We start from the raw sequence: 12382 nt of genomic DNA on the forward strand, positions 1-12382 counted from the left end.
CACACACACACACACACACACAATTACTATCTTAAAATAATCTAGGGCTGGGGATGTGGCTCAAGCGGTAGCGCGCTCGCCTGGCATGCGTGTGGCCTGGGTTGGATCCTCAGCACCACATACCAACAAAGATGTTGTGTCCGCCGAGAACTAAAAAATAAATATTAAAAATTCTCTCTCTCTCTCTCTCTCTCTCTCTCTCTCTCTCTCTCTCTCTTTAAAAAAAATAATAATCTAGATACAATGCTGGTCTTGAAGGAGCATAGACATGTTCACAGATTTACAATCTAGAATAAATCCCCCAAAGTTCTGTAATTAATTCACTTCACTTCGGAATACCATTTCAGCAGAGCAACTACTACCACATTGGCACCTTGCCATGGCACTGTTCCCTATAAAGCCAATTCAGTATCAGGTCACAGGCCTTGGATAGAATCCAAGAGGTTCATTTCTTAAATTGTCAGAGCCCATTGCTAGCTGATATCTTCCTTTCCTGAGGCAACCCTGTGGCCTGGTTACAGAGAAAAGTTTTATAGGAAGATCTTGTTCTATTGTTAGCTAATTGAGTAATCAAGATAACTCCTTCAAGAACATCTTAGGGTTGGCACTATGGCTCAAGCCTCTAATCCTAGCAACTCAGGAGGCTGAGGCAGGAAGATTGCAAGTTCAAGGCTAGCCTCAGCAACTTAACAAGGCCCTATCTCAAAATAAAAGAAAAAGGGCTGAGGATATAGCTCAGGGGTAGAACACTTGCCTAGTAATGTGGGGGGCCCTGGTTCAATCCCCAATATAACAAAAAAAAAGCATAGTAGGAATAACAGGTTGTTGGAAAAACAGGTATGGTCAGTGGAAGGCTGGACTCTCCTGAAGGAAGTTTGAAGATTATTATCAAAATTCAAAATGCACATGTCCTTTGCCCCAGCTGTTGCATTTTTAGAAAATTATCCTAAACACATCTCATATTTGTGCAAATATATGTTAAAGATGTTCATTACATCACTATTTGTCACAGCAAGAAATTAGAAAATAATCTCTAAGTTAAACCAATAGGAAATGAATTAGATAAATGACACATCCATACAATGGAATTCTATGCAGCCTTTTAAAAATGAAAGAACATTCATATAATGCAATACTGAGCAATTTTTAGGAGAGACTACTGCATTGTAGTCCATTTTGTGTTGCTATAAACAAAATACCAGAAACTGCATTATTTAGTAATAACAGAAATTTATTTCCTCACAATTCCAGAAGCTAGGATCAAGATCAAGGTGTCAGCACCTATTGGGGACCTTCTTGCTGCATCGCCCCACATGGAAGGGCAAAGAGAGGGGAGGGAGATAGGGAGGGGGGAGGAAGGAAGAAGAGAGAGAGACACACACAGACACACACACATAGAGAAACAAAGAGAGAGAGAGAGAGAGAGAGAGAGAGAGAGAGAGAGAGAGAGAGAAGGTTTAGGGAGAGAGAAGGAGGGAGGGAAGGAGGGAGAGAGAGAGACATTGAACCTGTCCTATAAGGAACACTCTCCCATAGTAACAAACTCCTGTGATAAACAGCATTAATCCATTCGTGTTGGTGGAGGCTTATTGACTTGATCACCTCTTAAAGGTTCCACATTTTTTTTGGTACTGGAGATTGAACCCAGGGGTGCTTTACCACAAACTATATCCCCAATCATTTCTTAATTTTTATTTTGATATAGGATCTCACTAGTTTTCTAAGGCTGGCCTTGAATTTACAAACTTCCTGCCTCAGCCTCCTTGGGCTCTGGGATTACAGGCATACACCACCATGCCTGGCAAGGTCCCACTTCTTAATATTGTTACAATGGCAATTAAATTTCAATACAAGTTTGGGAGGGGCATTCAAACCAGAGCATGCTGGGATTAACAAAAGAAGCTAGAGGACCTATGATATGTTTCAATTTAAAGGAAGTTTGGAACTTCCTTTTCCAGACAAGATGGCATAATAGGAACCAGATTCATCTTCCTGCCTGAAACTACAATAGAATATGTGAAAATATAGAATATATTTTTTGGTACCAGCTATTGAATCCAGGGCCACTTAACTACTTAGGCACATTCCAGCCCCTTTTGTATTTTTTTAAAATATCTTTTAGTTGTAGATGGATACAATAACTTTATTTCATTTATTTATTTTTATTTGGTACTGAGGATAGAACCCAGGGCCTCACATGTGCTAGGTGAGTGCGCTACCGCTGAGCTACAACCCTAGCCCCCCACCTTTGTATTTTTTTAGAGACAGGGCCTTGCTAAGTTGCTGGGGCTGGCTTTGAACTTACAATCCTCCTGCCTCAGCCTCCCGAGCCAATGAGATTACAGGCATGAATATGGTTTTCAAGACACTGGCTATTAGAACAAGAGAGACAGGAAACATACTAGATGAGCCCTACAATTGCTTCAGCTTATTACTGTGAGAGTTTCCAGGCCAGGCACAGGGAGGGGAAACCTAGTTGGAGTCCAGTGAACTCTCTGAGTTGAGTAAATATAGCTGAGAATCCAGGGAGACCATGGTAGTTCGACTTAGAAAGTGTCCCAGAAAGATGATTGCTGCACAGAGTGAAGCCCAGAGATCTAAAGAGGGTATTCCTCAAATATTCAAATGAGTACTGATCAAATTGAAGGAAACTGCCTGAAAGGGGAAAGGGGAATGATTGCTGGAACTCATATAGAGCTTGAAAATATTTCATGTCTCTACCAGAAAGAGTTAAAAACACAAGTGGAATTGATTAGAGTCTTCAGAAGGTTACTGCCTCTATAGTGGAGTCAATTTAATTTTTCACTAAAGGACATTCTAGGTCCTACTTAACAAAGCTTAAAAATAAGCCTCAGAACCTGGGTGTAGCTTAGTGGTAGAGAGCTTGCCTAGCATACACAAAGCCCCCAGATTCCATTACCAGCACTGGAGAAAAATGCCTCAAAGGAATCACTATTTCCAAGCAACTTAACTACATCTGAGAACAATGCTCAAAAATCTTTATAAAGGAATACAAAAATCTAACACGCACAACATAAAACTCAGTGTCTGGAATCCAAGAGACTATTAGGATTGTGTTAGGCAGAACTCAAAAATGGTTCCCCAAGACTTGCTGCCTTAATTCCAAAGACTATGAATGTGATCTGATGATATGCCTACAATTATGTTAAGTTACATGGCAAAAGTGAATGTGGGGAATGTAATTAAATTCACTAATCAGTTAATTTTGAGTTAATATAAAGAGATTATCCTTGTGGGCTCAATCTTGTCACATTGAAACCTTAAAAGCAGAGTTTTCTCTAGCTACTACCAAGAAGAATTTCAGATTTTGATTATGAGTATGATTCAACATATCATATGTATGTGAATATATGTATACCTATATGTATGTGCACACACAAACACAAAAAAGAAATGAGAAGGGAATCTAAACAGTATATTACAAGAGGCTGCAGTTTAGCTCAGTGGTCAAAAACTTACATAGTTCAATAACCATCACCACAAAAATAAAATGAAAATTAAAAAACAAAAACTAGGGCAGTTGGTAGAGTGTTTGCCTTGCCTACACAAGGCCCTTGGTTCAATCCCAAGCACCACAAAATAACTATATTATGAAAATGTGACAGGATTAATTTATCAAGAAGACATAGTACTTCCAAATGTGCATGCACCAAACAATAAATGTAAAATGTGTGAAACAAGAACTGAAAGGAGTAATGGACAAATCACTAGTTGGAGACTTCAACGGCTTTCTTTCAACAATTGATGAAAATTCTAGATAGAAAATCAGTAAGTGTATAGAAGTAATTACCAATACCATCAACCAACAGGACTTAATCAATATTTCTAGGGCACACTACCTGACAACAGGATACACATTCTTTTTAAGTTTGCACAGATTATTCATCAAGACAAACCCATATCCTAGGTCATAGAACAAATCATAATAAATTTAAAATAACTGAAATCATACTGTAGGTCTTCTCTAACCACAGTGGAATCAAATTAGAAATCAATAATAGAAAGATAACAAAAATATTGTCAAATACTTGGATACTAACTAACATACTTCTAATTAATTCATGGATGAGATAGGAAGTCTCAACGGACAGAAAGCAAATACTAAACCAAATGAAAATACAAAATCAAAATTTATAAGTCACAGCTAAGCAGTAGTGAGAGGGAAATATAGAGAACTAAAATGCTTATATTAGAAAAAATGAGCTGGGCATTGCAGCACAATGCAATCATGACTCCTCAGGAGGCTAAGGTAGGAGGATTGAAAGTTTGAAGCCAGTCTGGGTAATTTAGTGAAACCCTTCTTAAAACAAAACAAAATAGAAGGACTGAGGATGTAACTTGGTGGTAGAGTGCATTTTTCCCCACATTACTGGTGAGGGGGGAGGGAGAGAAAAAGGAGGGAAAAAGGAAAAGAAAAAATAAAAGATCTCAAATCAATAACATAACCTCCTGTCTCAAGAACCTAAGTTAAAAGAGCAAAACTGAGGGAAAAGAATAATAAAGATAAGAGAAGAAATCAATGGAATCTGAAACAGATAAACAATAGAAAGTCAACAAAATGATTGATGAAATTGACAAACTTATAGCCAGACTAGAAAAAAATAATAGATAACTCAAATTAACAGTATCGGGAAAGAAATGAAACATATCACCACAGGTCATGCCGACATCACTATACATATAAATTTGACATTTATAAAATGAACAAGTTTTTCTTAATAAAATTGTAATTTAAAACTCTTTCAAGGGAAACATCCAAATCCTACTGGTTTCACTGATGAATTCTACCAAATGTCTAAAAGAATTAATACCACTTGTACATAATCTCTTCTAGAAAGTAGAAGACAGTTCCAAAATGTATTTTACAAAATTATAATTTATCAAATTTATTATATGGAAATAAAGTAAATAAGAAAATAAAAAAAGAAAGTAGAAGACAGAACAATTCCCAACTCATTTTGAGGCCCTGATACCAAAACCAGAAAACGAAAGTGCAAAAATGAAACTATGAATTAATATTCCACAAAATAGATGCAAAATTCCTCAGCAAAATATCAGTAATAGAATTTAGCACTGAAGTTTTATTTCAGGGATGCCAGGCTGGTTCAGTATGTGAAAAACAAAGAAGTTTGCCATGTTAACAGGCTAAAGTAAAATATAATAATCTTATCAATCTATGAAAAAGGGACATTTGACAGAATTCAATGCTAATTCATGCTTTTAAAATCCTCCAGAAAACTGAGAATAGAGAGGAGGACCTCCCTTAATTCGATAATGAACATCTTAAAAAAAAAAAAAAAAAACCTGAGAACATACATCATACTTAATGGTCAAAGCCTAAATGCTTTCCACCTAATAGAACTGGAAGTCCTACACACTGTGAGAAATAAAAAGCATATAGCACCCAGCATGGTGCTGCACACCTGTAATACCAGCTACTAGGGAGGCTTAGGCAGAAGAATCACAAGTTCAAGGCCAACCTGCATGACTTAGAGAGATCCTGTCTCAAAATTAAATAAAAAGGACTGTGATGTATCTCAATAGTACAGCACTCACCTAACATGCATAAGGCCCTGGGTTCAATCCCCAGTACCATGAGAGATAGATGATAGATAGATAGATAGATAGATAGATAGATAGATAGATAGATAGATAACTTGAAGATGACTTGATGATCTATGTAGAAAATCACAAGGAATCTAAAACAAAGAACAAACAAACAAAAAACATCTGAGAACTAAAAAGTTCAGCAAAGTCACAGGGTAAAAGGTCAACATACCAGTGAAACTCTGCATCATGCAAAAACACAAGAATGGGATCCTAATTAGAATACATTATTCTCCAAGTATGTATAATATATCAAGATACACTCTACTGTTACCTATATCTAAAAAGACCAAATACAAAATTAAATTAAAAAGGAAGCTTTTAAAAAAAATAGTCAACATACAAAACTCAATTTTTACATATATTACCAATGAACATGTGAAAAAACAATATCATTAACAACACTCTAAGAAAATATTTAGGAATAGGGGCTGGGGTGTGGTTCAGCGGTAGAACACTTGCCTTGCACATTCGAGACCCTAGGTTTGATACTCAGCACCACATAAAAATATATGAATAAAATAAAGGTATTGTGTCCAACTACAACTAAAAAATAAATATTTTTTAAAAAGAAAATATTTAGGAATAAATCGAACAAAACTTGTACAGGATTTTTATGCTGAAACTGCAATATTTTTTAATATTTATTTTTTAGTTATAGGTGGACACAATGTCTTCATTTTACTTTTCGTGGTGCTGAGGATCAAACCCAGAGCCTCACGCATGCCAGGCGAGCACTCTACCACTAAGCCACAACCCAGCCCTGAAACTCCAAGATTTTGATGAAAGAATTCAAAGACCTGACCACATAGAGAACCATACTATTTTCATGTATCAGAGGATTCAATATAGTAATGATGTCAATTCTCCCTGAAATGCCTTGCATGTTTAATAGTTCAATCAGAATTCCAGTGAACTTTTTTTTTCTGTAGATACAACAAGATTATTCTAAAATGCATACAGAAAGGTAAAAGGAAACGAAATAGCTAAAATTATTTTGAAAAACAAGAAGAAAGAGGGCTGGCCATAATAGTGCATGACTGTAATCCCAGCAACACATCCTCCTACCTCCTCAGGTTAGGAGGATGGCAAGTTTGAGGTCAGCATCAGCAATTTATCAAGACCCTGTCTCAAAAAAAAAAAAAAAAAAGAAAGAAAGAAAGAAAGAAAGAAAAGAAAGAAAGAAAAGAAAAGAAAAAGAAAAATAAGAAGGACTTGGGATGTAGCTCAGTGGTAAAAACACTCTATGATATTTTGTAATATTAGTTGGAAGGGTGGACACATAGACACATAAGTCAGTGAACCAGAATACAGAGTCCAGAATAGACTCACACAAGTAGAGTCCAGTGATATTCAACAAAAATACAAAAGCAATTTAATGAAGGTTAGCTTTTTCAACAAATGATGCTGTAGCAGGCAAAAATATCAACTCTAAAACTCACACCTTATACAAAAATTAACTTGAATCATAGACTTCAATGTAGAATGTAAAGCTAAAAATTTTACAAGAAAATATAGAAGGAAATCTTCAGAACTAAGACTTAATAAAGAGTTCTTAGATGTAATGCCACAAAATAATATATAAAAAGAAAAATATTAAACACTTTTGCTCTGCAAAAAAAAAAGACTCTCTTTGAGGAGGAAAAGATAAGCCTGGATATTAAGAGAAAATATGTGCAAATCACACATCTGACAAAGGACTTGCATCTAGAGTATATAAAGAGCTCTTGGAATTCAACAGTTTTTTGAGTTTTTTTAAAGCACAATTTAGAGAATGGCCAAAAGACATGACATTTGTTTCATAGAAGAGGATATGTGATGAAAAATAAATGTGAAAAAAATATTCAACATCATTAGTAACTTGGGAAATGCAAATTAAATTCATATTAAGATATCACTACAAACCTATCCAAATGCTTAAATTTAAGAATGGGGCTAGGAGCCAGGCACTGTGGCACAAGCCTGCAATTCCAGCGACTCAGGAAGCTGAGGCAGGAGAACTGCAAGTTTGAGGTCAGCTTTAGCAAATTAGTGAGACCCTGTGTCAAAATTAAAAATAAATAGATAAATAAAAGGTCTCGGGAGTAGCTCAGTGGTAAAGCACCCCTGGGTTCAATCCCTGTACAAAAAATACTGGGCTGGGGCATATTTCAGTGGTTTACCACTTTCCTGGTATGTGCCAGGCATGGGTTCCATTCTCAGCACTGCAAAAAATAAAAAATAAAATAAAATAAAAAATAAGCTAAGTTCAGTGGGACATGCCTGTAATTACAGCTACTCAGGAGGCTGAAGAAGGATTACTGCAAGTTTGAGGCCAGCCTTGGCAGCACAGCAAGACCCAAAATAAAAACTAAGAAGGGATGGGTCATGTATTTCAATGGTAGACTGTTCCTAGGTTTAATCCATGGTAACACAGAAAGTAAAAATAATTTTTAAAAACTTATAAAACAAAATTCTGGCAAGTAGATGAAGAAACTGGATTATTCATACATCTCTGTTGGGAATGTGAAATGGTATAATGACTGTAAGTATAACAGGCTTTTTAAAAAACTGAACATGCAGTTACCATACATTCCAGCAACTGGTCTCTTGGGAAATGAACCCAAAGAAACGAAAACTTTTGTCCATACCAAAACTTGTTCGACTTTGTTTGCAATAACTCAAAACTAGAAACAACTCAAAGGGCTTTTAATAAGTGAATGGTTACACAAACTATGGTACATACATGTCTTGGAATACTACTTAGTAAAAAGAGAAAAAAAGGAACTGATACACATAACAACAGGAATGATTCTCCAGATGATTATGCTGAATTAAAAGAGTCAATTTCAAAATATTACATGCTGTGTGATTTCATAACAGTTTTGAAATGTTATGTCAAACTTATAATGATGGAAAACAAATTAATGGTTTTCCCAAATAAAGGAGAAAAGGATGAAGGCAGGGTGGTGCTATAGGTATAAAAGAATGACATGAAGGTAAATAGAATTATTCTGTATTTTGACTGTGGTGGAGGTCACCAAGATTTTCCATATGGTATGCAGAGAATTAAATGTATACACACACATTTGAGTGCATGCAAAACTGATAATGTGTATATCATTTCTGTCAATTCCTTATTTGTGATACCATACTATTGTTTTCTGAGTTGTAATCATTGAATGGAACTGGAAATAGAGTACACATGAACTCTGTATCATTTCTCACAACTTCATATGAATCTATAATTATCTCAAAATAAGATGTTTTACTTTTATATTTATTTATTTATTTACATACTTATTTTTTGTGGTACTGGGGTTTGAACCTAGGTGCACTCTACCACTGAGCTATATCCTCAGCCCTTTATTTACTTTGACACAGGTCCTCATTAATTTATTGAGGCTGGCCTTGAACTTGAGATCCTTTTGCTACAGCCTCCCAAGTTGCTGGAATTACAGGTGTGCACTACCACACCTGACTCAAAATAAAATGTTTTATTTTAATGTAATTAGAAAATGGGCAAAGGATGTGATGAGACATTTCACCAAAGTTATCTACAGATGGCAAATAAACATAAAAATATGTTTGACATTAGAGAAATTAAAATTTAGAACTTAAAAACTCACCACCTACCTCTTAAAACATCAGAAATAAAAAAACAATGATACTACAATGATACCACACAATGCTAATACAAATTAGAGAAATAAATCACTCACAAATTCTGGTGGGAGCATAGAATGTTGTAATCACTCTGGAAAAAAATTTGGCTTTTTAAAAAATATTGGGGATTGAACCCAGGGGCACTTAACCACTTAGCCACATCCCCAGATGTATATATGTATGTGTGTGTGCGTGTGTGTGTGTGTGTGTGTGTGTGCATGCACACGCATATATATGTGTGTATATGTGTATATATAATTTTGAGACAGGGTCTCACTAAGTTGCTGAGGCTGGCTTTGAACTCCCAATCCTTCTTCCTCAGCAGCGCCCTTCCCCAAGCCACTGGGATCACAGGTGTGTGCCAAAATGCTCAGCTAATTTGGCATTTTCTCTAAAAACTAACCATATACATCTTTTAGGTATTTTTTTTCCTGTTATGTGTGCAGGGAGTATAAAACAAAATATCAAAAATTTAAAATAATAAAAATTATACATGCCAGGCATGATGGCACACATCTGTAATCCCAACAATTTAGGAGGCTGAGACAGGTGGATCACAAGTTCAAAGCCAACTTCAGCAACTTACCAAAGCCCTAAGCAACTTGGTGAGACCCTGTCTCAAAATAAAAATAAAATAAGAAGAAGAAGAAAAAGAAGAAGAAGAAGGGTTGGGGATGTGGCTCAGTGGTTAAGAGCCCCAGGGCTCAATCCTAGTACCAAAAAAAAAAAAAAGGGGGGGGAAGCATGCCAAGTAGAGAGAGATATTTTTTATTTTTGTTTTTTCAGTACTAGAGATTAAACCCAGGGCCTCATGTATGCTAGCCAAGTGCTCTACTACTGAACCACATTTCCAGCACAGAAGAGGATCTTAAGAGAGGGCCTATAAGGCAGGAGTTGTGGCTCAGAGGTAGAGCGCTTGCCTAGCATGCATGAGGCACTGAGTTAAATCGTCACCACCACATAAAAATAAAGAGATATTGTGTCCACTTATAACTAAAAAATAAATATAAAAAATAGGCTCACTGAGGTTGTATATATGATGACATTTACCAACAATTAAAAAAAAAGAGAGAGGGTTTATAAATGGTGACTTTATGGTTAGATCCCAGAGAATCTATCAAGCAATCAGGCTGCAGATGTTAGTAGAGCAGCCTTGGGTTCAATCCCCCTTGTGGGAGTTTGGGAGAAGCCCTTGGGTCTCCAGGTTAAGGAGTGGGATACTATCCTATCCTATCAGATAACAGGAAATCATTGAAGGGTCTTAATAGGGTGAGTAATAGTGTAAGCTCTATGTTTCTTAGAGCTCTTTTTTTCTGTTATTGTAGATGGACACAATACATTCATTTTATTTATTTGTTTTTATGTGGTGCTAAAGATTGAACCCAGTACCTCATTTGCTAGGCAAGTGCTCCACCACTGAGCCACAACCCCAGCCTCTTAGAGTTCTCTTTCAGATACCACACAGGATAGTTTAAAAGAGAAGTGAGACTGATGTAGAGTTTTCAATGCAGAGGTTGTTTCAATCGTCCTGAGAATATGCAGAAGGGTGTGGCAGTGGGGCAGAAGACAGGGGACAGGTGCCAGAGACAACTGGTAAATTTTAGTTAACATTACAACTAATGAAGTATTTAGGGAATAGAATGTACTAATATTTATAACTTCCTTTGCAATGCTACGGGAACAAGATGGATTGATGGGTGGATATGTAATAAAGTAAATCTAGCATGTTCACTGTTCTTCATAAAATGATGGGGGTCAGGGCAGTCAAGTGCTGTGGCTACTTAGGACGCCAAGGTGAGAGGATGGCTTAAGCCCAGGAGCCCAGGAGTTTAGGATCAGTCTTGGCAATATAGGGAGATCCTGTCTCAAAAAAAAAAATGGAAATAAAGAGAGGATGAAGGGGAGAAAAAGAGAAGAGCTATTAAGGAGGCAGAATTTATTAGACATGGAAAATAGTTCCAGAAGGTGAGGATATAGAAAACCTTTCCTAACAAGCTCCTTGCTACTTCAGCTACTGTGCAGCAGCTTCCCACTGCTCCCCATTTATGCTGGGTTCCTTCTTGTTTTCTCTGTGCTTTTATGATATGGAAGGTCCAGCACAGGAGGCAGAGGTAGGCACATTCCAGGTTACTCATAACCCACACACTGATGCATAATCGAAAAGCTAATTTATTTTATGTCCCATGCTGGGGACAAAATTTGACCCTTGGGGCCTCTTGCCCAGAGTGTCTACTGCAGACCTCACAGTCCCTGGATAGCTGACATGGTGAACAAGCACTTAGAACAAAGGGTACTGGGTATACTTAGATTTTATTTATAAGATGACAAAGCCTAGAACAGTGTAGCATTCTGGAGAGGGTACCAGCTTAGAAGTCACAAAGACCTGAATGAAGAACCCAAACCTGATTGTAGTTAGCTGTGAAAACTTGGGCACATTTCTTGACTTCTCTTGAGTCTTTAGCTCTAAAATGTCAATAGTGGTATTTTGCAAATAAGGCTATTGTGAAAAGTTAAGGAGATCAGGTAGGAGGTGAAACTCACTGAGAGGGTGTCTGCTTAGCATTCATGAAGCTGTAGATTCTATCCCTAACATGGAATGCACGTGTGTGAAAGTGCGGGGGGTATGTGTGCGGGGGCATGAGTGCATGCGTGCGCGCACACACACACACACACACACACACACACCTACATACAGGGAAAGCTACTGGCTCATAGTATATATGCTATTTCTGTTGGTTGTTTTCTACTGTCATAAATGAACACAGCCTCTGAAAAAAAAAATCCACCTTCTTAGATACTGTAATAGACATGTCTTCCAGAAACTGGCGTTCTTTTGCTTAGACGAAACTGGGCAAACATGGATGGATTCTTCCTCTCTGAAGCCCTTTTTGAAAAACCAGTTACTCCAAAGCCTCATTACCTCATGTCAGAGATGTCACACCAAATGGGCTAGAAAATCTTCAGCCACTGATTGTACTCAGAGAGACACATCAGTTCTATCAGCAATATACCTACATCTGTCTGCCATAATGAGTGGCTACTTTTTTAAGTGGCTGATCTTGTCCACCATGTTCTTATTTTTCTCCTGGTTTCAATTTCTCAGGGTGAC

Source organism: Ictidomys tridecemlineatus, chromosome X (assembly GCF_052094955.1).
Source record: "Ictidomys tridecemlineatus isolate mIctTri1 chromosome X, mIctTri1.hap1, whole genome shotgun sequence".
NCBI lineage: Eukaryota > Metazoa > Chordata > Mammalia > Rodentia > Sciuridae > Ictidomys > Ictidomys tridecemlineatus.